A 26,957-nucleotide genomic window follows, 5' to 3' on the forward strand; every position below is an offset into this window, starting at 1 on the left:
CCTTTTCAGTTTTGTCAATATGAGTTCCCGAGGACATAAATAGAGTAAAAAAAATTAGAAGTGTCGGCGAGAGTTCATGTCGCTCTGAGCCAACATGAACGCGGCACCGGTGCTCTGGACGGTGTTGAACGTTTCGGACGGGAAGGAACGCGGATGAGGGAGTGGATTTTGGTTGGGACAGGGCAGTCATAATCATGCCCGACAGCGCTTCGGACGCCCGCAATGTCCTTGCGCCGAGTTTTTTCCGTTTTCTCATAAAAAGTAGGTTCAGACCGGGTGCGAACCGATACAGGCTCATATTGGATGGCAAAACATGCCGGGACCGGCGGTCCAGCCGGTTGCGGGCGCTTTGAGTGTCGGCGTTGAAGATGCCCTTACACACTCTTCGAGAGTTTAATAATTCATTTAAAGTATTTTATAAAATTATCAAAAGATTTGAATTCTTATGATTTTGATACGTATTTTTATTATCGAGGTTGTATGATTTGGATGATTATATTTCATTTTCAATGTCTTTTTTGCACAAAAAGTATATTATATGTTCTCATTATGCGTCCATATACTCCGTGTACAAACGGCTGTTAAAAACAAAACAATGCTGGGGCTGAGCGGCCGGCATGTATAATTCCCCATAGGCACGTGTACTTCCACCGCTGTAGAGCTTGCTTATCCACTCGTGTCTCCACCGAGAAGCACATCTGCAATTCTGCTTCTGCCCAGACCGAGCATGTAGCTTCTCTTCCGAGAGATCCACATCCCGACCTCCCGTTGCTCTGGGACACGCCGCCGCTGCCGCTTACGCCTACCGCCGCCAGGATCCCCCCTCCCAAGCTCCACCCGGCCATGGCGCGGGCAGATGGGAAACCCCCCCACTCCACCGGTCATTGCGTGAGCTACACACCCGCGCCACCGGGGAGTCTCCAATGACGGAGATGACCGGCTCCTCTGCAGAGGAGTTGGCACCGGCCAGCTAGAGGCCGCCGTCGCTCCAGCACCGACGGCCACTCACTCTCGTAGAGGCCGGCCCTGTCGCCTTGTTACTACGTCCTCGCCTTGTCCTGTGCTCGTTCGCCATGGATCTTGCTTCAGTGTTCCTCTTTCGGTCTCTGCTCTCTCTGTTTGCTGATTTGCAGCCAGCAACACACCAATTTGGTGTCTTATTTTCCACTTTTACTCGCTCAAATAGTCTATAAATTTATCTGTTTGTTGATTCTCTAGTCAGCTTGCTGATTTCCGGGCAACTCGCGATGGTATATAAATTGGTGCCGCCTCCCCGCCATGGCCGCCGCCCCCCACAAGCTTGCACCGCGGTGGTCCGCCGCTCCGACGCCGAAGAACTCCTCACTCCGGCCGACTCTCCATGTTTTCCTCCTTCATCTCCACGCATGCCTCCCGCCTCGCTGCCGTCGCCTGATGCGGGCACCCGAGCGCAGCGCCGCCTCCCTGCCATGGCCGCCCCGGCAAGTTAGAAACTTCGCCCGTCCACGCAGATCGAGCAAGGGGAGGCCGGCGGACGGGCGGATCAACGCGGGAGGCTTGGTTGTGGCTGGATCCAGGGCGCGGCGGAGCAGAGGATGTGGATCCGGGCAGTGGCGGCCGGATCCCGTCAGAGTCGTGGGCGGAGGCGGGCGGCGCGGCTGCCGGCGAAGCTCGGGGCGGCCATGGCGGCGCTGCAATGAGAGGGGGAGAGAGATGGGGAGAGGGAGGGAGGAAGGAGATGGAGGAGGAGAAGGCAGAGGCGGCGACATGATCTGGTCGCGGCGGCGGTGATCTCCGGTGAGGCCGGCCGGCACGGCGACGCGACAGAGGAAAGCGGGGTCGGGGCGAGCGCATGGCGCGGAGCCGAGCTCCCTGGCTTGGACGCACACGTTTCTGCTCCTAAAAAGGACTGCGGGTAGGGTAGAAACAAATGCAGGGCCGTTTCTATAAAAACGAAGCGTTTTCTTAGGTACCGACTTAAAAGTAGGATTGCGGGTTGAATTCTCAAAAATAGAAGGACTTTTATGCAAATATACCGACGACGTACGACCAGAAGCAGTAGCCGCTTTATTAGTATATATATATATATATATATATATATATATATATAGGTAAAGATAAAGATTACCTGGTACCTTATTTAAAGGAAAGCGATGAAGCTTTTCGTGCGTGATCTTGTCGGCGCATGGACACTTTGGCGTACGCCGTAAACCACCGAGCTCGCGTCCTCTTCTCGTTCCAGGACAGGACAAATTTGCGCCCTATTCTTACTGGAGTGCACACAAGGACATGTCTCCACGATGCTGAAATCCATTTATATACTATAAGAAGCCCGTGCATTGCAACGGGGTCACATTAAATTTAAGAGTTCAATATTACGACATTGGTGACCTTTTTTACCATCAAATCCTCACACACACTCTCTCTCCCTCCCTCTTCCTCACTCTCTTTCCCACTCTCCCTCTCTCTAACACACACACATATCCATCTTATTGGGTACGGGACCATAATTCATCTATTTCACACACACACGCTAGTGCATAACAATATGGATTATGTGTATTATATTTGCCACCAGAACTGAGGGAATTAACTTTAAGACTTCAATATTCTGATCATGGGTTATTTAGGCTGGCGTATATGGGAAATCAAAGCTAAAAATGACTCGATGTGTTAGAGATACATCAATAAATATTGTAAGAAGTGATAAAAACAAATCTGCAGCAACTCGCGGCCCCACGAACTCGTATTCGCAATGAGCAAGTTAGTGAGGCCGCCACGGTAGGCTAGCACCAAAGGACAAGGGCAACAACTGCCTTCCCATCCAACCTACTGATTATGCTGGCGCTACTTTCATCCTAAGGCCATGAGGACCGCTAGTGTGTTGCCACGTACGGAGAAACTACGAACTGAAATTTTCATCCAAATCATGAAAAATGTTAATGTTCCTCTCCTCTCCCATACGTCGTGTGAACATACCCAATTTGTGGTTGGCTCGCTACATTCAGCGTAGCTCTGATGTGCACTGTCCTCGCTCTTGATTAGTTGCCGCAGTGCCACGCATCTACGCCAACAACCTGGGGAAACAAATGCAAATGTTACACCGAGTCAAAATCAACCATCCCACAATCGTAACAATAGAAAAGATAATAACCAAAATTTAACAGAAGAACTACTGCTTGGCTCCCAGATCCATCTTGATAGTCATTGATCTGGCTGCTGAGCTTCTCCTAGTCGTCTCAACATCACGTCATTACCAAACATGTAGTGGATGCCTAGTGGGACAAGGATTGAGAAATAACATGAGGTGAAAATACGATGGCTGTCAATTCCATAAGACAATCCAAGTAATTTGACAAAACAGATCGGAAGCATCTTGTATAATCTCAAAAAAGCAACTAAAAATATGAGAAATGAATTGATGAAAATCAGCCCCTGCTCTCATTCATGCTTGCTTTTGTAATGGGAGGCAAGGAATGGGGATACCGGGAGAAGAAAGGAGCACATGGACGGCAAGCCTCCACCACCAGCAAGTGGGGTTGCTTCACATCCAATCTCCACGGCCGCCGCCTCCATGGGGATGAACTCCCATGTTCACAACCGGGCTCCCAATCGGCCGCTGCCTCGCCGACCTTGACGACGAAGTAGTCCCTCCCTTCGATCCCATTCGCAACGGAGGCAACACCCATCCCAGCGGACGCGGTGAGATCCCTACTGGATTGTGGTCGCACCTTCCCAAACCTCACCGCGGGACACATGAGAGGGCGCCGTTGCCATGGTCAGGCTTGGATGGGGAAAGGAGGCGACATAGCAGCAACAGCGCCTTCGCCGGGATTGGTGGCGACGGCGGCAGCGAGCGAGCGGGAGGACAGCGGTGAGAGAGAGTAGGGGGGTGGTGGCGGCAGTCCATCGGTCGCTATGACGTGAGAGGAGGATGGGGATGGGGCTGCGATCTGGATGTATGGAGCGGTCGAGAGGAGGGGAAGCAGGCGGCTGGGTTTTTCCATTGTGCGGGGTTTGGGGGAGGTCAAACGAGAGGGTTTTTTTCGTGCGGGAGGCAGAGCAACAAGGGCGGACGTAGAGAGACGGGACGCGGTTGGTTGGCAGAAAACGGAAAGCTACGCATTTTTTTAGGCAGTAGAGATGATTGATGATAAGAAAGGGAAAATCACATCAATATAAGGAAATATCCCATCAATACTTGATTGATTGTGATTTATTTTTTATATGGTAACTAATCTGATGAGTTTATGTGGGTGGTCCATCAATACTTGATTGATTGTGATTTATTTTTTATATGGTAACTAATTTGATGGGCTTATGTGGGTGGTGAAGCGAAAAGGCAGGTGGGAGGAGACGAAATAAAACCAGCGAAATAAAACCAATGCAAGTGGTGAGACGGAAAAAAAACAGCGAAAAATAACCGGCAGACTATTCACCAACTGCTCCATTAGGAGTAGAGATAGTCGTTTCAGGATGCATCTTAACAGCTCGTGTGCACTGGCGAGTCTTAGCTTTTGCTGCGAATCAGGGTGTTCAGGGTGTGTATGCAGCTTCTGTTTTCCTGGAAGCTCCCGGAAGCTCTCCTCCTTCAAGCTCCGGCTCCGCCGCCTGCAGAGTCAACGGTCTATCCATCACTACCAGCATTTACGTAGTTGCCGACGGCCTCATCTATGCCGACGGCACCCGTCGGCATAGATGGACATATGCTGATGGCCAGAGGCAGGCCGTAGGCGTAGAATAGCCGTCGGCGTATGTTTAACTATGCCGACGGGGCCGTCGACATAGATGAAGCCGTCGGGACCGTTCGAGATACGCCTACGGGGATCGTCGGCATATCCCAGGCCCACCTACCCAGTCAATGCTGACCGTTTGACGGCGTTGAACCTACGCTGGCGGGAGGTAACGGCGGCCCTCCGCATATATATGCTGACGGTTATGCCGTCGGCATAGACTTGCTGACATCACCGATTCGTGTCGTCGACACGTCATCGATCCGAGCGAGGGCGGGGCCGTTGTGTGGCAGACATATGCCTACGGCATAGCCATCGGCAAAGGCCTGGCGCATGCCCCTCTGCCACATCATCGATCCGTGGGACTGTACCTCCGTGTGCGCAGCTATGCCAACGGCCTTGCCGTCAGAATACATTTATTTTATTTTTATTTTTTTATTTATATTTTATATTATTTTTTGTTTTTCCATAAGATAATTATGCCGTATCTAAAAATACATACCCCGATGGTATATCGATTGCCCCCCGTTACAAACGTCGTTGCTGTCGTCGTGTCATGGAGGGGGGAAACGGTCGACATGGAGGAAATCTGGTTAGTGGGGGGATTCGGGGTGTACCTATGTCACCGAAACATCGCACGGGTCCCGATGCATATGTGAAAGTGTTCAGGCATGCGTAGACGCCCGTCTTGGGGCTCCGCGGTGTGGCCCCCCCTCCACGCATGGCAGTGCCGCCGTCACTTGGAGGGAGCCAAATCCCAGAGACACGTGCCGCCTCTTCGGACATGCCACCACACCACCCCGCATGTATGAGGTCCCAATGCGACGCTCCGGTTGCATTGCTACCCCCACAGGACCCCTGTCCCGCCTAACCCTGTAGCGTTTGACCACGAGATCTAGCCCTTTGACTTTGCACGGATGGACTTTGACCAGTGGACCTCTCCACCCGGTTGTGTTAGATCAGCCCATAGGAACACTTTGGAGCAACATTCGGGCCAGACCTACAGCAAGATCCCCTCCGTGTAGACCCGACACGTCCGTTCCCCCCTCCAGGTGCCGGCGGAGACGCCGTCCGTGAGGGGGGGCACACCCCGGAGACGCGTGCGGCCTCTTCGGACATGCCACCACACCACCTCGCATGTATGAGGTCCCGGTGCGACGCTCCGGTGGCATTGGTACCCCCACAGGGCCCCTGTCCCGCCTAACCCTGTAGCGTTTGACCACGAGATCTAGCCCTTTGACTTTGCACGGACGGGCTTTGACCAGTGGACCTCTCCACCCGGTTGTGTTAGGTGAGCCCATAGGAACACTTTCGAGCAACATCCGGGCTAGACCCACAGCAAGATCCCCTCCGTGTAGACCCGACGCGTCCGTTCCCCCCTCCAAGTGCCGGCAGCGGCGCCGTCCGTAAGGGAGGGGCACACCCGAGAGACGCATGCCGCCTCTTCGGACATGCCACCACACCGTACGGTATGTATGAGGTCCCGGTGCGATGCTCCGGTGGCATTGCTACCCCCACAGGGCCCCCGTCCCACCTAAGCCTGTAGCGTTTGAGCACGAGATCTAGCCCTTTGACTTTGCACGGACGGGCTTTGACCAGTGGACCTCTCCACCCGGTTGTGTTAGGTCAGCCCATAGGAACACTTTGGAGCAACATCCGGGCCAGACCCACAGCAAGATCCCCTCCGTGTAGACCCGACGCGTCTGTTTTCCCCCTCCAAGTGCCAGAAGTGGCGCCGTCCATGGGGGGCACACCCCAGAGATGCGTGCCGCCTCTTCGGACATGCCACCACACCGTACGGCATGTATGAGGTCCCGGTGCGATGCTCCGGTGGCATTGCTACCCCCACAGGGCCCCCGTCCCGCCTAACCCTGTAGCATTTGACCACGTGATCTAGCCCTTTGACTTTGCATGGACGGGCTTTGACCAGTGGAACTCTCTCCACCTAGTCGTGTTAGGTCAGCCCATAGGAACAATTTGGAGCAACATCCGGGCCAAAGGCATAGTAAGATCCCCTCCGTGTAGACCCGACACGTCCGTTTCCCCCCTCCAGGTGTCGGCGGCGGTGCCGTCCGTGAGGGGGGCCACACCTCGAAGACGCGTGCCGCCTCTTCGGACATGCCACCACACCGTACGGCATGTATGAGGTCCCGGTGCGACGCTCCGGTGGCATTGCTACCCCCACAGGGCCCCCGTCCCGCCTAACCCCGTAGCGTTTGACCACGAGATATAGCCCTTTGACTTTGCACGGACGGGCTTTGACCAGTGGACCTCTCCACCCGGTTGTGTTAGGTCAGCCCATATAAACACTTTGGAGCAATATTCGGGCCAGACCCACAGCAAGATCCACTCCATGTAGACCCGAGGTGTCCGTTTCCCACCTCCAGGTGCCGGCGGCGGCACCGTCCGTGAGGGGGCACACCCCGGAGACGCGTGCTGCCTCTTCGGACATGCCACCACACCACCCGGCATGTATGAGGTCCCGGTGCGACACTCCGGTGGCATTGCTACCCCCACAGGGCCCCTGTCCCGCTGAACCCTGTAGCGTTTGACCACGAGAACTAGCCCTTTGACTTTGCACAGACGAGCTTTGACTAGTGGACCTCTCCACCCGGTTGTGTTAGGTCAGCCCATTGGAACATTTTGGAGCAAGATCCGGGCCAGACCCACAGCAAGATCCCCTCCATGTAGACCCGACGCGTCCATTCCCCCCCTCCAGGTGCCGGCGGCGGCGCCGTCCGTGAGGGGGGCACACCCCGGAGACGCGTGCCGCCTCTTCGGACATGCCACCACATCGTACGACATGTATGAGGTCTTGGTGCGACGCTCCGGTGGCATTGCTACCCCCCCCCCAGGGCCCCCGTCCCGCCTAACCCTGTAGCGTTTGACCACGTGATCTAACCCTTTGACTTTGCACGGACGGGCTTTCACCAGTGGAACTCTCCACCCGGTCGTGTTAGGTCAGCCCATAGGAACACTTTGGAGCAACATCCGGGCCAAAGGCATAGTAAGATCCCCTCCGTGTAGACTCGACGCGTCCGTTTCCCCCCTCCAGGAGCCGGCGGCGATGCCGTCCGTGAGAGGGGGGCACACCCTGGAGACGCGTGCTTCCTCTTCGGACATGCCACCACACCGTACGACGTGTATGAGGGCCCGGTGCGACGCTCCGGTGGCATTGCTACCCACCCAGGGCCCCCGTCTCGCAGTGTAGACCTTACGGGCGTGGCTGCCGCCGTATCCCGGAGGGGGGAAACGGCCACGTCGGGCTGACATGGAGGGAATCTTTGGGTGGGTTGGGCCAGGATGGTGTTGGGGGTGCAGCTATGGGCTGGGCTACGACAACCAGGTGAAAAGGTCCACCGGTCAAACCCAGTCCGGCGGAAGTCAAAGAGCTAGATCCGGCGGTCGTCTGTGTCAGGGTTAGACTGGATGGGGTACCGGAGGGGGGTAGCAATGCCGCCAGGTGTTGCGGTGGGCCCTCCTACGCTTATGGAAGCGTGGTGGCACGCTCAGGCACCCGACACACGGCTCCGAGGTGTGCCCCTCTCACGGGCGTCGCTGCCGCCATGTCTCGGAGGGGGGAAATGGCCACCACAGCTTACACACGACAAACTGAAAAATAGTAATAATTGAATTTATAAAAAACACCGGCATCCATCATGGAAAATGGACTATCACGGTGAAACCTTCAGACCCGGGCACCGGGCCGGTAACTGAATGTTTCACCGTAATTGTCCATTTTCTTAACAGAAGTCTAATGAATACCGGAGCTCACGTCGTATGGATTAGCCAACTATTTAAACAGGTCATGTTGCTTGTCTTTGGGCGAGGTGGGACTATTTTTTACAGTATGTTGAGAGTCACACATATGCCGTAATAAAAAAATAAAAAATGCAAAGTATCTATGCTGACGGCTTAGCCGTCGACATACATTACAAGAAATATGTCAACTAGTGACCTTCTGTCAGTGACCCTGAAAGAATTGGTCATAGATCTATGACCATTTCAGACCAATTGGTCAAAAGCTGTTCGGGGGGACTCCAAACCCTAAACTATAACGACCATTTTGGTCAGAAAGGCCGTAATTTCCTTACACGAAATGGTCATAAAGCAGATAGCACTGGTCTGTTGCCTTATTTCTAGCTGATCATGACCAATATAGATGGTCATAACCTTGTAAATTGTAGTGAGTTGCTATGACCAGGCGCCACCTCATTAGTTTTGCCTATGTGTCATGTCCATGTGGCAGTTTTTGCCCTAGGTTGTGAAGCAACCTATATTTCTGTCATTCCCAAAATTCCCAAAAAAATCACATAAATTCTTTGGATCATATAATCGTCAAATATGTAAAAAAACTTCTTTGCCTAGTTCAAAGATAATTCAAAAATATTCATTTTCCTATTCTGTTCAGAAAAACACTTTGTGAAGGAAGTACCACTTTGGCATGTTGCTACGTCTTGAGCTTGCATTGGTTTTCCTCGAAGAGGAGAGGGTGATGCAGCAAAGTTTAGCGTAAGTATTTCCCTCAGTTTTGAGAACCAAGGTATCAATCCAGTAGGAGGCTCCTCAAAAGTCCCACGCACCTACACAAACAAACTAAGAACTCGCAACCAACGCAATAAAGGGGCTGTCAATCCCTTCACGGCCACTTACGAAAGTGAGATCTGATAGAGATAGTAATATATTTTTGGTATTTTATAAGATAGATGCAAAAAGTAAAGACGTAAATAAAGATAGATTGAAAGCAAATATGATAAGAGATAGACCCCGGGGCCATAGGTTTCACTAGAGGCTTCTCTCGAGAGCAAAAGTATTACGGTGGGTGAACAAATTATTGTCGAGCAATTGATAGAAGCAAATAATTATGAGATTATCTAGGCATGATCATGTATATAGGCATCACGACCATAACAAGTAGACCGACTCCTGCCTGCATCTACTACTATTACTCCACACATCGACCGACTCCTGCCTGCATCTAGAGTATTAAGTTCATAAGAACAGAGTAACGCCTTAAGCAAGATGACATGATGTAGAGGGATAAACACATGCAATATGATATGAACCCCATCTTGTTATCCTCAATGGCAACAATACAATACGTGTCTTGCAACCATTTCTGTCACTGGGTAAGAACACCGCAAGATTGAACCCAAAGCCACTACAGGAAACAGGTAATTTGCCGTCTGTGGATCACGGACGGCAAAGACCTAATTCCAGACGGCAAAGACTTTGCCGTCAGGAAGCAGACGGCAAAGTCAGACGGCAAAGATAAATCGGCAAAGAATACTTTGTCGTCTGCTGTTTGTCGGGATGACGGCAAAGAGTTTGCCGTCTGTCAATAGGGTTTGTCGTCAGCAGACTAGCCAGATGGCAAAATGTGCCAACAGACGAAGCGGTCGCGTTGACGGACGGCGTCAAGTACTTTGTTGTTAGTTACGCTATGTCTTTGTTGTCTTCCTCGTATGCCCAGACGGCAAAGAAAATATTTTTATTTAAAAAGAAACAAAACAACACTACAAGTGCAGAGGCCGTAGATGGCCGAAGGCATATGGAAAATCTTTCACAGCAATATGAGGAACAAACGGATTTTTACAAGACAGAAGTATTCTGTTTATATACTATATCCATCATCACAGTATTTACACAATATAATGTTCTCCATTTATAAGAAGAACGAACAAACCAAAAAACAACAAAAAAACGATTACAAAATAGACGAACTGGCCCTTGCCAGCCTCCAGATCTGAGCACGGGCGTCCAGCTAGAGGAGGCGAATGGTGGTCTTCCAGCGGAGTTGACCATCGCGCCATGGAGCCCCTGGATTGGAGAAGTACATGGCACAGTTAAAGCAATATCAGATCCATGGTAACTTCAGTTTAAGACGAACTTCTCACGCCCAGGAAGCCTACCAGATCTCGTCGCCCGCCACCTCAAACCTGATTCAGGTGCCATGGGGAAGGAGAGTAGCCCCTGGGCCTTCTTCTTCAAGCCCGTCGCATCGCTCATCATCTCTGGGCTGCTTGTCGACGGCGTCGTCATCGCCGGCCACGGCGCCCTCCGCATGCCAGAGGACCTGCCGTGTTGAAGGGCGGCGGCGGTTGACGAGCATGGGAGGACACTCCCGCGCCGGCGAGGCGGGGTCGACCAGCGGCGGGTCGCAGGTGGGGAGGACGAGGAAGATCCCGCATTGGCCTCCGGCTCAGGCGACGGAGAGGAGGGGTCGAACGGCGGCGGTTGACGAGCAGGGGAGGAGAAGGAAGATCCTGCGTCGGCCTCTGCTCAGGCGATGGTGAGGCGGGTCGACCGGCGGCGGCTGACGAGCAGGGGACGAGGAGGAGCTCTGGACCGGGCGGAGTTTGTGCGGCAGAGAAGGGATCGAGGAAGAGATAGGGTCGGGCGTGGGAGAGAGATTGTGGTGGGCCTTGGGGATAAGAGAGAGAGTGAATGGTGGGATGGGTGGGTGGGCATGCGTGGTGAGAGAAGGAGGCAGGTGCGGGCGGCCCAGATCGTGCCACCTCATCGATCCGTGGGATCGATCCGTGTGTTGTGCTTTCTCTTTGCCGTCTGTGATTTTTTTTACAGACGGCAAAAAGAGCTCTTTGCCGTCTGTAAAAAAAATCCCATACGGCAAAGAGTCTTTGCCGTCTATGTTTTTTTTACAGACAACAAAGTATGGATTTGCCGTCAGTTGTTCTTTGCCGTTAGTCGCTGTCGGCAAAATTTGGCTTTGCCGTCTAGCCCATGAAATGCTGACGGCAAAGAATAGTACTGACGGCAAATCTCTTGTTTCCCTTAGTGAGCTAAACACTTCTCCCATGGCAATAAAGATCAATCTAGTAGGCCAAACCAAACTAATAATTCGAAGAGACTTGCAAAGATAACTCAACCTTACATAAAAGAATTCAGAGAAGATTCAAATATTTTTCATAGATAAACTTGATCATAAACCCACAACTCATCGGATCTCGACAAACACACCGCAAAAAGAGATTACATCGAATAGATCTCCACAATAGAGGGGGAGAACATTGTATTGAGATCCAAAAAGAGATAAGAAGCCATCTAGCTAATAACTATGGACCCATAGGTCTGTGGTAAACTACTCACAACTCATCGGAGGGGCAAGGGTGTTGATGTAGAAGCCCTCCATGGTCGATTCCCCCTCCGGCAGAGTGACGGCGAAGGATCCAAGATGAGATCTCGCGGATACAGAAGGTTACGACGGTGGAAATTGTGTTTCGTGGTGCTCCTGGATGTTTTCGGGGTCCGTAGGTATATATAGGAGGAAGAAGTATGTCGGTGGACGCCCGAGGGGCCCACGAGACAGGGGGCGCGCCCTACAGGGGGGGGCGCCCTCCTATCTCATGGAGGCTCCGGCTGTTTTTTGACTTACACTCCAAGCTCTCCGGATCAGATTTGTTCCAAAAATCACGCTCGCGAAGGTTTCATTCCGTTTGGACTCCGTTTGATATTCCTTTTCTTCGAAATACTGAAATAGGCAAAAAAAACAGCAATATGGGCTGGGCCTCCGGTTAGTAGGTTAGTCCCAAAAATGGTAATAATGTATAAAATAAAGTCCATAAACATCCAAAACAGGTAATATAATAGCATGGAACAATAAAAAATTATAGATACGTTGGAGACGTATCAAGCATCCCCAAGCTTAATTCCTGCTCGTCCTCGAGTAGGTAAATGATAAAAGGAGAATTTTTGATGTGGAATGCTACCTAGCATAATTCATAATGTAATTTTCTTCATTGTGGCATGAATGTTCAGATCCAAATGAATACAAAATAAAAGTTCATATTGATATAAGAAATAGTAACACTTCAAGCATACTAATCAAAGTAATCATGGCTTCTCAAAATAACATGGCAAAAGAAAGTTCATCCCTATAAAATCATATAGTTAGGCTATGCTTCATTTTCGTCACACAAAGATGTTCCCAACTTCTATACCCCCGATGACAAGCCAAGCAATTGTTTCATACTTAAATAATCTCAAAAAAATTCAACCTTCACGCAATACATGAGCGTGAGCCATGGATATAGCATTATGGGTGGAATAGAATATGATGATGGGGATTGTGTGGAGAAGACAAAAAAGGAGAAAGTCTCACATTGACGAGGATAATCAACGGGCTATGGAGATGCCCATCGATTGATGTCAACATAAGGAGTAGGGATTTCCATGCAACGGATGCACTAGAGCTACAAATGAATGCTCAACAAAGGAAAATTAGTGGGTGTGCATCCAACTTGCTTGCTCATGAAGACCTAGGGCATTTGAGGAAGCCCATCGTAGGAATATACAAGCCAAGTTCTATAATGAAAACTTCCCACTATTATGAAAAAGACAACTTATAAGACTCACTATATGAAAAACATGGTGCTACTTTGAAGCACAATATACGAGACTCACTACATGAAGAACAAGGTGCTACTTTGAAGCACAAGTGTGGAAAAAGAGATAGTAACATTGCCCTTTTTATTTATTTTTTTTCTTTTTTTCTTTTTTCACTTTTTTGGGGCCTTTCTTTTTTTTCTTTTGGCCTTTCTTTTTTTTTCTCTTTTTTTTCTTTGGGCAATGTTCTAATAATGATGATCATCACACTTTCATTGATTACAACATAAGAATTACAACTCAAAACTAGAACAAGATATGACTCTATATGAATGCCTCCGGCGGTCTACCGGGATGGTGCAATGAATCAAGAGTGACATGTATGAAAAATAATGCATGGTGGCTTTGCCACAAATACGATGTCAACTACATGATCATGCAATGGCAATATGACAAAAGTAAAGTGTGTCATGATAATGAATGGAACGATGGAAAGTTGCATGGCAATATATCTCGGAATGGCTATGGAAATGCCATAATAGGTAGGTATGGTGGCTGTTTTGAGGAAGATATAGGGAGGTTTATGTGTGATAGAGCGTATCATATCACATTGTTTGGATGCACCGGCGAAGTTTGCACCAACTCTCAAGGTGAGAAAGGGCAATGCACGGTACCGAAGAGGCTAGCAAAGGCGGAAAGGTAAAAGTGTGTATAATCCATCAACTCAACATTAGTTAAAAGAACTCATATACTTATTGCAAAAATTTAGAAGTCATCAAAAATCAAGTACTACGTGCATGCTCCTAGGGGGGTAGATTGGTAGGAAAAGACCATCGCTCGTCCTCGACCGCCACTCATAAGGATGCACAAGCCAAGTACACTTCATGTTTCAAATTTGTTACACAACTTTAACCATACGTGCATGCTAAGGGACTTGCTCACTTCAACACAAGCATTCTTTGAATTCATAATCACCCAACTATCATGACTTTAATATCACTACCTCCATATCTCAAAACAATTATTAAGTATCAAGTTGATCATAGCATCCAATTCACTTCCTATGATAGTTTTTATTATACCCAACTTGGATGCTCATCATTCTAGGACCAACTTTATGATAATAGCAAATACCATGCTGTTCTAAAAGACTCTCAAAATAATATAAGTGAAGCATGAGAGACTAGCAATTTCTTCAAAATTAAGACACCACCGTGCTCTAAAAGATATAAGTGAAGCACATAGAGTATTCTAGCAAATTCTAATCAAATAGGCTTCTCCCAAAAGGTGTGTACAGCAAGGTTGATTGTGGTAAACTAAAAAGCAAAGAATAATATAATACACGACGCTCCAAGCAAATCACATATCATGTAGCGAATAAAAATATAGCTCCAAGTAAAGTTACCAATGAACGAAGATGAAAGAGGGGATGCCTTCCCGGGGCATCCCCAAGCTTAGGATTTTGGCTATTCTTGAATATATTGGGGTGCCTTGGGCATCCCCAAGCTTAGGCTCTTGACACCCTTTATTTCATAGTCCATAAAAGCTTTACCCAAAACTTGAAAACTTCACAACACAAAACTCAACAGGAAATCTTATAAGCTCCGTTAGTGAAAGAAAACAAAACCACCACATAAGGTACTGCAATGAACTCATTCTTTATTTATTTTGGTGTTAAACCTACTGTATTCCAACTTCTTTATGGTTCATAGACTGAATTACTAGCCATAGATGCATTGAAATAAGCAAACAACACACGAAAAACAGAATCTGTCAAAAAAAGAACAGTCTGTAGCAATCTGTAACTAAGCAAACTTATGGAACTCTTAAAATCGTACCAAAATAGGACGTACTGTACAATTTGTCTATTGATCAGCAGCAAAAAGAATCAATGCAAAAGCACGTTTATGTGATTTATTGATTTTTTTTCTTGTGAGCGCAAAGTTTCTGTTTTTCAGCAGAATCAAATCAACTATTATCGTAGGTTATCCTATAGGTTCTACTTGACACAAACACTAATTAAAAGATAAAAACACATCTGAAAAGAAGGTATATGCAAGATTTATTCCTAAACAGGAGCAAAAACAAAGAACATAAAGAAAATTGGGTTGCCTCCCAACTAGCGCTATCGTTTAACGCCCCTAGCTAGGCATAAAAGCGAAGATAGATTTAACTAGTGTCATCTTTGGCACTAGATTCATAAGTAGACCACTTATAATATTTAGGGGTTTCTCCCTTTTGAGCAATAAATAAACCTTTGGGCAAAAATTCAAGAAAATCGTTTGTAGCGAAAGGTTCCTTAACGATAGAAAGGCAATTGGGATGAACACTTATGGATTTGAGGTCCGCGTCTCTCTTACTAGAAGTTTCACCTTTATTTTTAGGAACATAGATAAACTTGGTGGTTTTTGTAGGGGGTTTTGGAGTGTTTTTCATGGGAGAAAAATCCAAATCTAAGTTGGTAATTATATCCTCAAGTTTACCAATTCTAACAGAACCAAGATCTATTTTTTCATTAACTATAGGTTCTTTCTCTTTAAGATTTTTCAAAGTAACTCCAACCCTAGATTCATATTGGGTGATAAGATTACGAATCTTTTTATCTAATTTTTCAAATCAACTCAACAGTGGCAATTTTATTTTCAATAATATCAAGCCTTTGCATAACGTGTTCTAAAGTTAAAGCAGTTCCATTAACCAAAAGAGGTGGAGGGACAAACAAATCTAAAATAGCATTATAAGCATCAAACGTATGGCTACTCAAGAAATCACCTCCGGCAACAATATCAAGAACACATCTATTCCAAGGAGTAATGCCTACATAAAAATTGCAAAGAAGAACGGAAGTAGAAAGCTTCCTAGAAGATTTATTTTGAGCATTGCAAATTCTATGCCAAGCATCCTTTAAAATTTCTCCCTCCCTTTGCTTAAAATTAAGAATTTCATGTTCGGGAGTAATAACGAGGATAGGGAGACTAGCCATAATGACGATACAAACGAGCAAACACACGAGCAACGGAAAAAAGGTAAGCAAAAAGGGAGGAGGAGATTGGGAAAGAGAGGGCGAATAAAACGGAGAGGGTGAAGTGGGGGAGAGGAAAACGAGAGGCAAATAATGTAAATCCGAGGGAGATGGGTTTGTGATGGGTACTTGGTATGTCTTGACTTGAGCGAAGACCTCCCCGGCAACGGTGCCAGAAATCCTTCTTGCTACGTCTTGAGCTTGTGTTGGTTTTCCTCGAAGAGGAGAGGGTGATGCAGCAAAGTGTAGCGTAAGTATTTCCCTCAGTTTTGAGAACCAAGGTATCAATCCAGTAGGAGGCTCCTCAAAAGTCCCACGCACCTACACAAACAAACTGGGAACTCGCAACCAACGCAATAAAGGGGTTGTCAATCCCTTCACGGCCACTTACGAAAGTGAGATCTGATAGAGATAGTAATATATTTTTGGTATTTTATAAGATAGATGCAAAAAGTAAAGACGCAAATAAAGATAGATTGAAAACAAATATGATAAGAGATAGACCCGGGGGCCATAGGTTTCACTAGAGGCTTCTCTCGAGAGCAAAAGTATTACGGTGGGTGAACAAATTACTGTCGAGCAATTGATAGAAAAGCGAATAATAAATGAGATTATCTAGGCATGATCATGTATATAGGCATCACGTCCATAACAAGTAGACAGACTCCTGCCTGCATCTACTACTATTACTCCACACATCGACCGACTCCTGCCTGCATCTAGAGTATTAAGTTCATAAGAACAGAGTAACGCCTTAAGCAAGATGACATGATGTAGAGGGATAAACACATGCAATATGATATAAACCCCATCTTGTTAACCTCGATGGCAACAATACAATACGTGTCTTGCAACCCTTTCTGTCACTGGGTAAGAACACCGCAAGATTGAACCCAAAGCTAAACACTTCTCCCATGGCAAGAAAGATCAATCTAGTAGGCCAAACCAAACTGATAACTCGAAGAGACTTGCAAAGATAACTCAATCATACATAAAAGAATTCAGAGAAGATTCAAATATTATTCATAGATAAACTTGATCATAAACCCACAATTCATCGGATCTCGACAAACACACCGCAAAAAGAGATTACATCGAATAGATCTCCACAAGAGAGGGGGAGAACATTGTATTGAGATCCAAAAAGAGAGAAGAAGCCATCTAGCTAATAACTATGGACCCATAGGTCTGTGGTAAACTACTCACAACTCATCGGAGGGGCAAGGGTGTTGATGTAGAAGCCCTCCATAGTCGATTCCCCCTCCGGCAGAGTGCCGACAAAGGCTCCAAGATGAGATCTCGCGGATACAGAAGGTTACGGCGGTGGAAATTGTGTTTCGTGGTGCTCCTGGATGTTTTCGGGGTCCGTAGGTATATATAGGAGGAAGAAGTACGTCGGTGGACGCCCGAGGGGCCCATGAGACAGGGGGCGCGCCCTATAGGGGGACGCGCCCTCCTATCTCGTGGAGGCTCCGGTTGTTTCTTGACTTGCACTCCATGCTCTCCGGATCAGATTTGTTCCAAAAATCACGCTCCCGAAGGTTTCATTCCGTTTGGACTCTGTTTGATATTCCTTTTCTTCGAAATACTGAAATAGGCAAAAAAAACAGCAATATGGGCTGGGCCTCCGTTTAGTAGGTTAGTACCAAAAATGATAATAATGTATAAAATAAAGCCCATAAACATCCAAAACAGGTAATATAATAGCATGGAACAATAAAAAATTATAGATGCGTTGGAGACGTATCACATGTAGTACCCATTTTCTATAGTGCTTTCCTATGCCCAAATAACCATCCTCCACCAAATGCCAGCTCAATCCATTCATTATTTTGAGCCCAGCTTCAACATTCATATTTATGTCTAGTGTGGTACTTTGCAAAGCAAGTACCACCTAGGCTCCTCCTTTTGAGCTGAAAAATTGTGAAGACGGTCTTATTAGTAACTGATCATCCTCACCCAAAACTTATGCCCATTAGCCATGTGCATTTCCTGTACCGCTAATCAAACACTTGGCTACTTATTCCTGTTTGAGCATCGATCGGTCTCCTCGTGAGAATCTTATGTTGTGATTTTCTTACTAGCACCTACCTGGGGAGTGCCCAACCCACTAGACATGCCTAGGCCGCCCAGAACACATGGCAACGCCATGGTCACGCGGTGACCTCGCGGCGGGCATGCGAATTTACGCGCTCTAGAGTTGGGGCCCTCGGCCATTGTCCAAACCTCAACGTATCGCCACCAAACCATGTATTTCTGATTAAATAGGTACTTATGTAACTAGAAATGATTTTTGGAAAAAATAAATAGCAAACTATGAGGCAGCTGCAGTTCAAATTTGACCCGCTTCCTACTGAATCGGCGGGAATTTGTCTTTTTCACCAGAGGTGGATCAAAACTTTTGACACCCAACCATTTTGTCAATTGTGCATTAAATATGTCCTAGTATTTTATAAAATTGATTTGGTCCAATTTTGCAACAAATATATGGTACGTCCTTCACAAACAAACTCATTTCAGGCACTCGGAAAATGGAAAATGAATTTTTCGTGCAAAGAAAATGAAAACTACCTTAGGCAACATTGTTTGGAATTCCAATATGCACCCTTGTTCACAATATGAGATCATTTGAACAAACTATGCCATGAATGTGGGCATAAGATTGATCATTTGGCTTGAAAGCCAGAATCTTCATTAATGATAGCTCATTTCTGAGAACAGTTTTTAAAAATAATTTCCGTATTACAAGTTTATTATTTTTCCTGGAACTTTGCCACATATAATGACACAATGCGAAGGTTTTCCAATTTTTTATTTTTTTTTGAATTTTTTATGCCCTTCTCAAAATGCGGTCAAAATGGCGGGAATAACCATTCCTAGCTAGTGGTTGAATCTTGATTTTTTTGGTGTTTCTCTGATTAAATAGATACTTATTTACCTAGAAATAATTTTTGAAGAAAATAAATAGCAAACTATGAGGCAACTGCAGTTCAAATTTGACCCGCTTCCTACTGAATCGGCGGGAATTTGTCTTTTTCACGAGAGGTGGATCAAAACTTTTGACAGCCAACCCTTTGGTCAAGTGTGCATTAAATATGTCCTAGTATTTTAGAAAATTTATTTGGTCCAATTTTGCAACAAATATATGGTAGGTTCTTCACAAAAAAAATCTCATTTCGGCCACTCGAAAAATGGAAAATGAATTTTCCGTCCGAAGAAAATGAAAACTCACTTAGGCAACATTGTTTGGAATTCCAAGATGCACCCTTGTGCACAATATGAGATCATTTGAACAAACTATGCCATGAATGTGGCCATGAGATTGATCATTTGGCTTGAAAGCCATGAATCTTCACGCATGATAGCTCGTTTCTGAGAACACATTTTCAAAATAATTTCTGTATTACAAGTTTATTATTTTTCCTGGAAACTTTGCCACATATAAAGACCCAATGCGAAGGTTTTCCAATTTTTTGATTTTTTTTGAATTTTTTATGCATGTTTCAAAATGCGCTCAATATGGCGGGAATAACCATTCCTAGCTAGTGGTTGAATCTTGAATTTGTTTTTGGTGTTTCTCCGATTAAACAGATACTTATGTACCTAGAAATGATTTTTGGAAAAAATAAATAGCAAACTATGAGGCAGCTGCAGTTCAAATTTGACCCGCTTCCTACTGAATCGGCGGGAATTTGTCTTTTTCACGAGAGGTGGATCAAAACTTTTGACAGCCAACCCTTTGGTCAAGTGTGCATTAAATATGTCCTAGTATTTTAGAAAATTTATTTGGTCCAATTTTGCAACAAATATATGGTAGGTTCTTCACAAAAAAAATCTCATTTCGGCCACTCGAAAAATGGAAAATGAATTTTCCGTCCGAAGAAAATGAAAACTCACTTAGGCAACATTGTTTGGAATTCCAAGATGCACCCTTGTGCACAATATGAGATCATTTGAACAAACTATGCCATGAATGTGGCCATAAGATTGATCATTTGGCTTGAAAGCCATGAATCTTCACGCATGATAGCTCGTTTCTGAGAACACATTTTCAAAATAATTTCTGTATTACAAGTTTATTATTTTTCCTGGAAACTTTGCCACATATAAAGACCCAATGCGAAGGTTTTCCAATTTTTTGATTTTTTTTGAATTTTTTATGCATGTTTCAAAATGCGCTCAATATGGCGGGAATAACCATTCCTAGCTAGTGGTTGAATCTTGAATTTGTTTTTGGTGTTTCTCCGATTAAACAGATACTTATGTACCTAGAAATGATTTTTGGAAAAAATAAATAGCAAACTATGAGGCAGCTGCAGTTCAAATTTGACCCGCTTCCTACTGAATCGGTAGGAATTTGTCTTTTTCATGAGAGGTGGATCAAAACTTTTGACACCCAACCCTTTGGTCAATTGTGCATTAAATATGTCCTATTATTTTAGAAAATTGATCTGGTCCAATTTTGCAACAAATATATGGTAGGCCCTTCACAAAAAAACCTCATTTCGAACACTCAAAAAATGGAAAATAAATTTTCCGTCCAAAGAAAATGAAAACTCCCTTAGGCAACATTGTTTGGAATTCCAAGATGCACCCTTGTGCACAATATGAGATCATTTGAACAGACTATGCCATGAATGTGGCCATAAGATTGATCATTTGGCTTGAAAGCCATGAATCTTCACTCATGATAGCTCGTTTCTGAGAACACATTTTCAAAATAATTTCTGTATTACAAGTTTATTATTTTTCCTGGAAACTTTGCCACATATAAAGACCCAATGCGAAGGTTTTCCAATTTTCTGATTTTTTTTGAATTTTTTATGCATGTTTCAAAATGCGCTCAATATGGCGGGAATAACCATTCCTAGCTAGTGGTTGAATCTTGAATTTGTTTTTGGTGTTTCTCCGATTAAACAGATACTTATGTACCTAGAAATGATTTTTGGAAAAAATAAATAGCAAACTATGAGGCAACTGCAGTTCAAATTTGACCCGCTTCCTACTGAATCGGTGGGAATTTGTCTTTTTCATGAGAGGTGGATCAAAACTTTTGACACCCAACCCTTTGGTCAATTGTGCATTAAATATGTCCTAGTATTTTAGAAAATTGATCTGGTCCAATTTTGCAACAAATATATGGTAGGTCCTTCACAAAAAAACCTCATTTCGGGCACTCAAAAAAACCACATTGTTTGGAATTCCAAGATGCACCCTTGTGCACAATATGAGATCATTTGAACAAACTATGCCATGAATGTGGCCATAAGATTGATCATTTGGCTTGAAAGCCATGACTCTTCACGCATGAAAGCTCGTTTCTGAGAACACTTTTTAAAAATAATTTCCATATTACAAGTTTATTATTTTTCCTAGAAACTTGACCACATATAATGACACAATACGAAGGTTTTCCAATTTCTTTATTTTTTTGGAATTTTTTATGCCCGTTTCAAAATGCGGTCAAAACGGCGGGAATGACCGTTCCTAGCTAGTGGTTGAATCTTGAATTCTTTTTGATGTTTCTCTGATTAAATAGATAATTATGTATCTAGAAATGATTTTTGGGAAAAATAAAGAGCAAACTACGAGGCGGCTACAGTTCAAATTTGACCCGCTTCCAACTAAATCAGCAGGAATTTGTCTTTTTCACGAGAGGTGGATCAAAACTTTTTACACCCAAGAATTTGGTCAATTGTGCATTAAATATGTCCTAGTATTTTATAAAATTGATTTGGTCCAATTTTGCAACAAATATATGGTAGGTCCTTCACAAAAAAACCTCATTTCGGGCACTCGAAAAATGGAAAATGAATTTTTCGTCCAAAGAAAATGAAAACACCCTTAGGCAACATTGTTTGGAATTCCAAGATGCACCCTTGTGCACGATATGAGATCATTTGAACAAACTATGCCATGAATATGGCCATAAGATTGATCATTTGGCTTGAAAGCCATGAATCTTCACGCATGATAGCTTATTTTTGAGAACACTTTTTTTAAATAATTACCGTATTACAAGTTTATTATTTTTCTTGGAAACTTGGCCACATATAATGACACGATGCGAAGGTTTTCCAATTTTTTGAATTTTGTTTGAATTTTTTATGCCCGTTTCAAAATGCGGTCAAAACGGCGGGAATGACCGTTCCTAGCTAGTGGTTGAATCTTGAAAAAAATTGGCGTTTCTCTTATTAAATAGATACTTATGTACCTAGAAATGATTTTTAGAAAAAAATAAAGAGCAAACTACGAGGCAGCTACAGTTCAAATTTGACCCGCTTCCATTTCAATCAGCGGGAATTTGTCTTTTTCACGAGAGGTGGATCAAAACTTTTTACACCCAACCATTGGTTCAATTGTCCACTAAATATGGCCTAGATTTTAGAAAATTGATTTGATCCAATTTTGCAACAAATATATGGTAGGTCCTTCACAAAAAATTTATTTTGGGCACTCAAAAAAATGGAAAATTGTTTTTTTTTTTGCAAAAAAGATAAAAAAATCCCTTTGTCTATACTGTTTACCAATCCAAGATGTAAAATTTTGCAGAGTATGATATCATTTGAAAAAAAATATTTGATAGGTCTTTTACAAAAAAAACTCATTTTGAGCACTAAAAAAATGGAAAATTATTTTTTGTGACCTATTTGAAAGGTCATAAGGTCTTCAAATTGTTTGTTACGTTCTGGTCCATAGGCATATCACGCGGATCATGTATCAAACACCGTCGGATGCTCCTGGATCCAACGGCAGACCTCATCCCCTCACCCTCTCACCCACGTAGCCCTCTCACCCCCACACCCCCTCACCCACGCAGCCCCCACGCCCCCCACTCCCCACCGTTCCAACCCTTCTCTCCCCCGCACCCACACCCGCTCGCCAAACCCTAGCCGCCGCCTTCCCCGCCCCCGCACCATGGTTGTCGACGGCGAGGAGCCCGAATTCCCACGCCTCCCTGTCCTCAAGTGGGTCATGTCCCCCGCCATGGCCACAGTGGGCCTTCCGGATCCGCGCCTCCTCGCGCCGCCACCATCTCCCTGATCCAGATCGACGCCACCACCCTCTCATCCTCATGCGCCGAGCGCCGCCACCACCCTCTTGCCGCCGCCTCCCAACCCACTTGCCGCCACCTCCTTCCTCCAGCACCATCTCTCCAACCCCAGCAACGAGTTTGTCCTCATCTCCGACCCCGCCACCGGCTGCTTCCACTCCGAGGAAGCCGACGCCCTCCTCTTCGTCTCCCCCATCGACCCCCCTCCTTCTCCACCTCCTTCCACCACCAGAGCCCCACCTCCTCCTTCCTCCAGCTCCATCGGAGCCTTGCCCCACCCTCGCCTTCTTCCTCCAACGTGGGTGGTTCGGGCCGGTGCGCCCCACTTGCCGGCGCACCCCGCGATGATGGTGGGATCCGGCCACCACTGCCCCCTCGCGAGGCCTCCTCCACCGGATCCCGGCCGCGATGGCCATCAGTGCGGACCCAAAACCGGCGGATCTGGCAGCCACTGGCCCCCTGACCGGCCTTCTTCCAGAGGCCCTGCGATGCGCCACCCCACCCGCCCCGCAACCTCCTGCCCGCACCACCCGATCCATGGCGGCGCTCTAAGGGTCTGGATTTCGACGGGGTGGCGGTCGTCCATGCTACTACCTCCAATGGTATGCACGCTCCTCCTCCTGCATTGCTTTGTACAGTAGTATATTTCAGAAAACCCCAATCAAGGTTCATGCTGTTGTGCTATGCACACATCTACTATATGCATGATATCATGGCTAATTGGTGTTGGTGCTGGCTTGCACAGGTCGAGCACACAGGCGTATGGTTCCACCTCACCGACTCCATGGCCCTCCGGGATGCTTTCCAGTTCCACGGGGCCAACCAAGCATGACACCTTCAAGTAGATGCAGTTCTGCCTCCAATGGCAGAGGGGCGCAGCTGCGTCACCACACTTTCAGATTCTGACTAGGCAGGCTAATGGGTTGCAGCAGTAGTATGCAGGGTTAATACGGTGAGTTTCCTTCATCTTCCTTAGTGTGTGTATGTATGCAATATTGGGATACATATGTTCATCAGTGAGTCTTGTTCAGTTAAGTCTAATAAAGAGATTGTCAGCTCAAACATGCTTTACCAATATTGTGCGGTCATCCCGTTCTCTTTTTACACTTGTCCTTAAAAGTATAAAAACATTTGGTTCAGTTAATTGATGAGAAGGATCCATTGATGCTACATCGTTTGGTTCAGTTAAATGATGATTTTGCTCTGCAATTATCAGCCAATGACATTCACTAGCTGATAAGGGAATGATACTTGCTTCTACGCAGTAGAAAAAAGATTGTTATAGTTAAGTTTGAATCAGGCGAACAGTGTTGATATTTCTGTTATAGTTAAGCTAGACAAGTTTGCATTAGAGATTGTTAGATGATCTTTGGTTTGCTAGACAATCACTTCAGTTTCCAAGTCACTTCAGTCAGTTCTTTGGAACTGAGCTGCAGACTTTGTTCTGGATTTTTATTGTGTGATACAGTTAATATGATATTGGTATTCCTCGAGTTGATGCTTTACAAATTGAAAAGTGCTAATGTTGACAGTGCTATCAAAATCTGTGCCTTTCTGGTACCTTGTAGGCAAGCCTTTGACAGCTGCTTAAGCTTCACTGCTGCTTCTGCTGTATATTTTTTGTAACCCATGTTTCTACTTGCAATCAGCATACAATTTTGCGTCAAATGGTTAAATGTTTCCACATTCTGTAGGATTAGTGTGTCATGTGCTTGTTCCTAGCTGTAAGATCTGACTTCTGGTTGTTGTTTTGGTGATTTAGGCCAAGGGAAATGACTACCGTTCCAGGGTCTCCGGTCTGGGAGCTCGTGAAGAAGAACAACTACTTCTTGATCAAGCAGTTCGGTAACAACAACACCAAGGTGCAGTCGTCCAACAACAACTTGGTTCTGATTATCTTCTTAGTGATGTTGTCTTGTTCTGCTTCTGAAGTAGTACTGTTTTATCCAAGCCTAGATCTCCTATATACTGTAGTCCTATCATGCAATCTGATCCTGACACAAAACATTACTCTGTCTAACCCATGTCTGATTTATAACATAGTAATATTGTGTAGCTTGATTATTTGTAAAATGGCGGGCAAATGCTGCTGCAGAGATATTAGTGGTATATGTGCATGCATTTGACAATATGATTTCACATGTGTGTTTGAACATTAACCATACAGATTATGGTACTGTTAATTTGGTGCAGTTGAATGAGTGCTTGATGCTGATATTTTCTTAAATCAGCATTATTTTGTCTTATAATAGATTGATTTGCACTGTTTTGGTTAATCATAGTCCCATAACCGTATGTGATTTCATTGACTGAGATGTTGTAGTAGACTTTGTTGCTAGCTATTTAAGATCACTTAAGATATTATATAAACATCATATCTCCCGGGTCGTCTCCAACGCCGTTGACATGAAGCTCAGGGATGACCTTGAGAGGCTCAAGAAGATCAGGTATAACCTCGCCGTTCCCTGTTCTTTTTCCCCCTTACCATTGGTTGATATATGGCTATGTGTTAGATTCAACTACTGAAGATGCTTGCACTTCATATCAGGACTAGCAGTTTGTATCTTGCCTGGTATTATACAGTTTAATTTGCTATTATTAGCTAGGGTTGTTGATAGACTTAATTTTCTGCTGGAAGTCAAATCTCCTAAACACTAGAATGCCTGAAATGTCAGGGTAGCAAGTACTAGCCCTGTGCTTCATTCTATGTACCGTTCTGGTGTCTGTGCATGTATGGGCTAGCTTTTTGTGTAGAATAGTGAGTTGATGCTTCTTTCTACTGAAATACAGCATGTGAGCTCTATGGATGTTTATTTACCTGTAACTTCTGCCAGCTCTATGGATGGTTATATAACAGTTCAACTCAGTCAAATCTTTGGGGTGTTGATACACTACTGTGCAAGTTCTATGGTATGTGAGTTCCTTCTATTGCTGCAAGCATTGACACAATATGTCATGTGCAGGGAGCTCCGCATCCGAGTCTCGTCCATCCTCGGCAGCAAGGAGCTGGGCCAAGGGAGCAAGCAGCGCTGCTGGTTACTTGGGGCCAGATCGAGTAAGATGACGCACCATGGCATGTGGCGGCGTATTTTGCTTCCAAGAGCAGTAATGTTTATTTGAAATGAGATGTACTCGTCTACTGCCTAGTAAACAATACTGCCTAGTACTGTTTATTTTGCATCCAAGAGCAGTACTGTTTATTTTGCTTCCGTGGCGTGTGGCGTCCTATTTTGAATGATTGTCATGTACTGTGATGTAGTGAGCTGTAGGAGTGAAATGAAATTTTATCTGCTGTTGTATGTGTTATTTTCCTGTGATGTGTTGTGTACATTTTACTTGAACATTAAATTCTCCAGAAAATGTTCTTACTGGACCTGATAGTGGCCACGACCCAAATATGCTTGTACCTATTCAGAAGTACTATAAGCAGGCCTCGACTCAAATATAAAATAGAAACAAAAAGGAAACGAACTATGTGGAAAGGTAAGGGCACATGATAGAAAAGGCCCAAAAACATAAAGGGAAAGAAAATCATAAATTGGCTGAATTGTTGGGCCTAGCCCATGTAAAGCACCCAATCGGACCGGGCTGAATCTTGTCAGTGACCTTTTCAATTGGTCGCAATTTAGCAACGTCAGATTGCCACGTTGGATCCGACGTGACCTGGGCAGACAGCTAGTGACCAAAACAAAACAGTAGGCATATTTTGGTCGTAAACGTCTACGACCTTCTCACAGAGAAGGTCGTTAATTTCAGTTTACGACTGCCAGCTTTTGACCTTCTGTTTCTGGTCACAAAAAGGTCGCAAATGAAAAACAATGAC

At 45.5% G+C, this 26,957-nt stretch overlaps 1 long non-coding RNA gene across 1 annotated transcript; it reads left to right on the forward strand.

Annotated features, from left to right (window-relative positions):
* Nucleotides 1–22,914: 22,914 nt before the first annotated feature.
* On the forward strand, nt 22,915–26,433 carry LOC123160255 (uncharacterized). Its single transcript, XR_006480064.1, has 3 exons — nt 22,915–23,736; nt 23,880–24,086; nt 24,897–26,433. It is a non-coding gene; the product is annotated as an uncharacterized lncRNA (long non-coding RNA).
* The last annotated feature ends 524 nt before the right edge of the window (nt 26,434–26,957 follow it).

This window comes from Triticum aestivum, chromosome 7B (genome assembly GCF_018294505.1).
Source record: "Triticum aestivum cultivar Chinese Spring chromosome 7B, IWGSC CS RefSeq v2.1, whole genome shotgun sequence".
In the NCBI taxonomy this organism is placed as follows: domain Eukaryota; kingdom Viridiplantae; phylum Streptophyta; class Magnoliopsida; order Poales; family Poaceae; genus Triticum; species Triticum aestivum.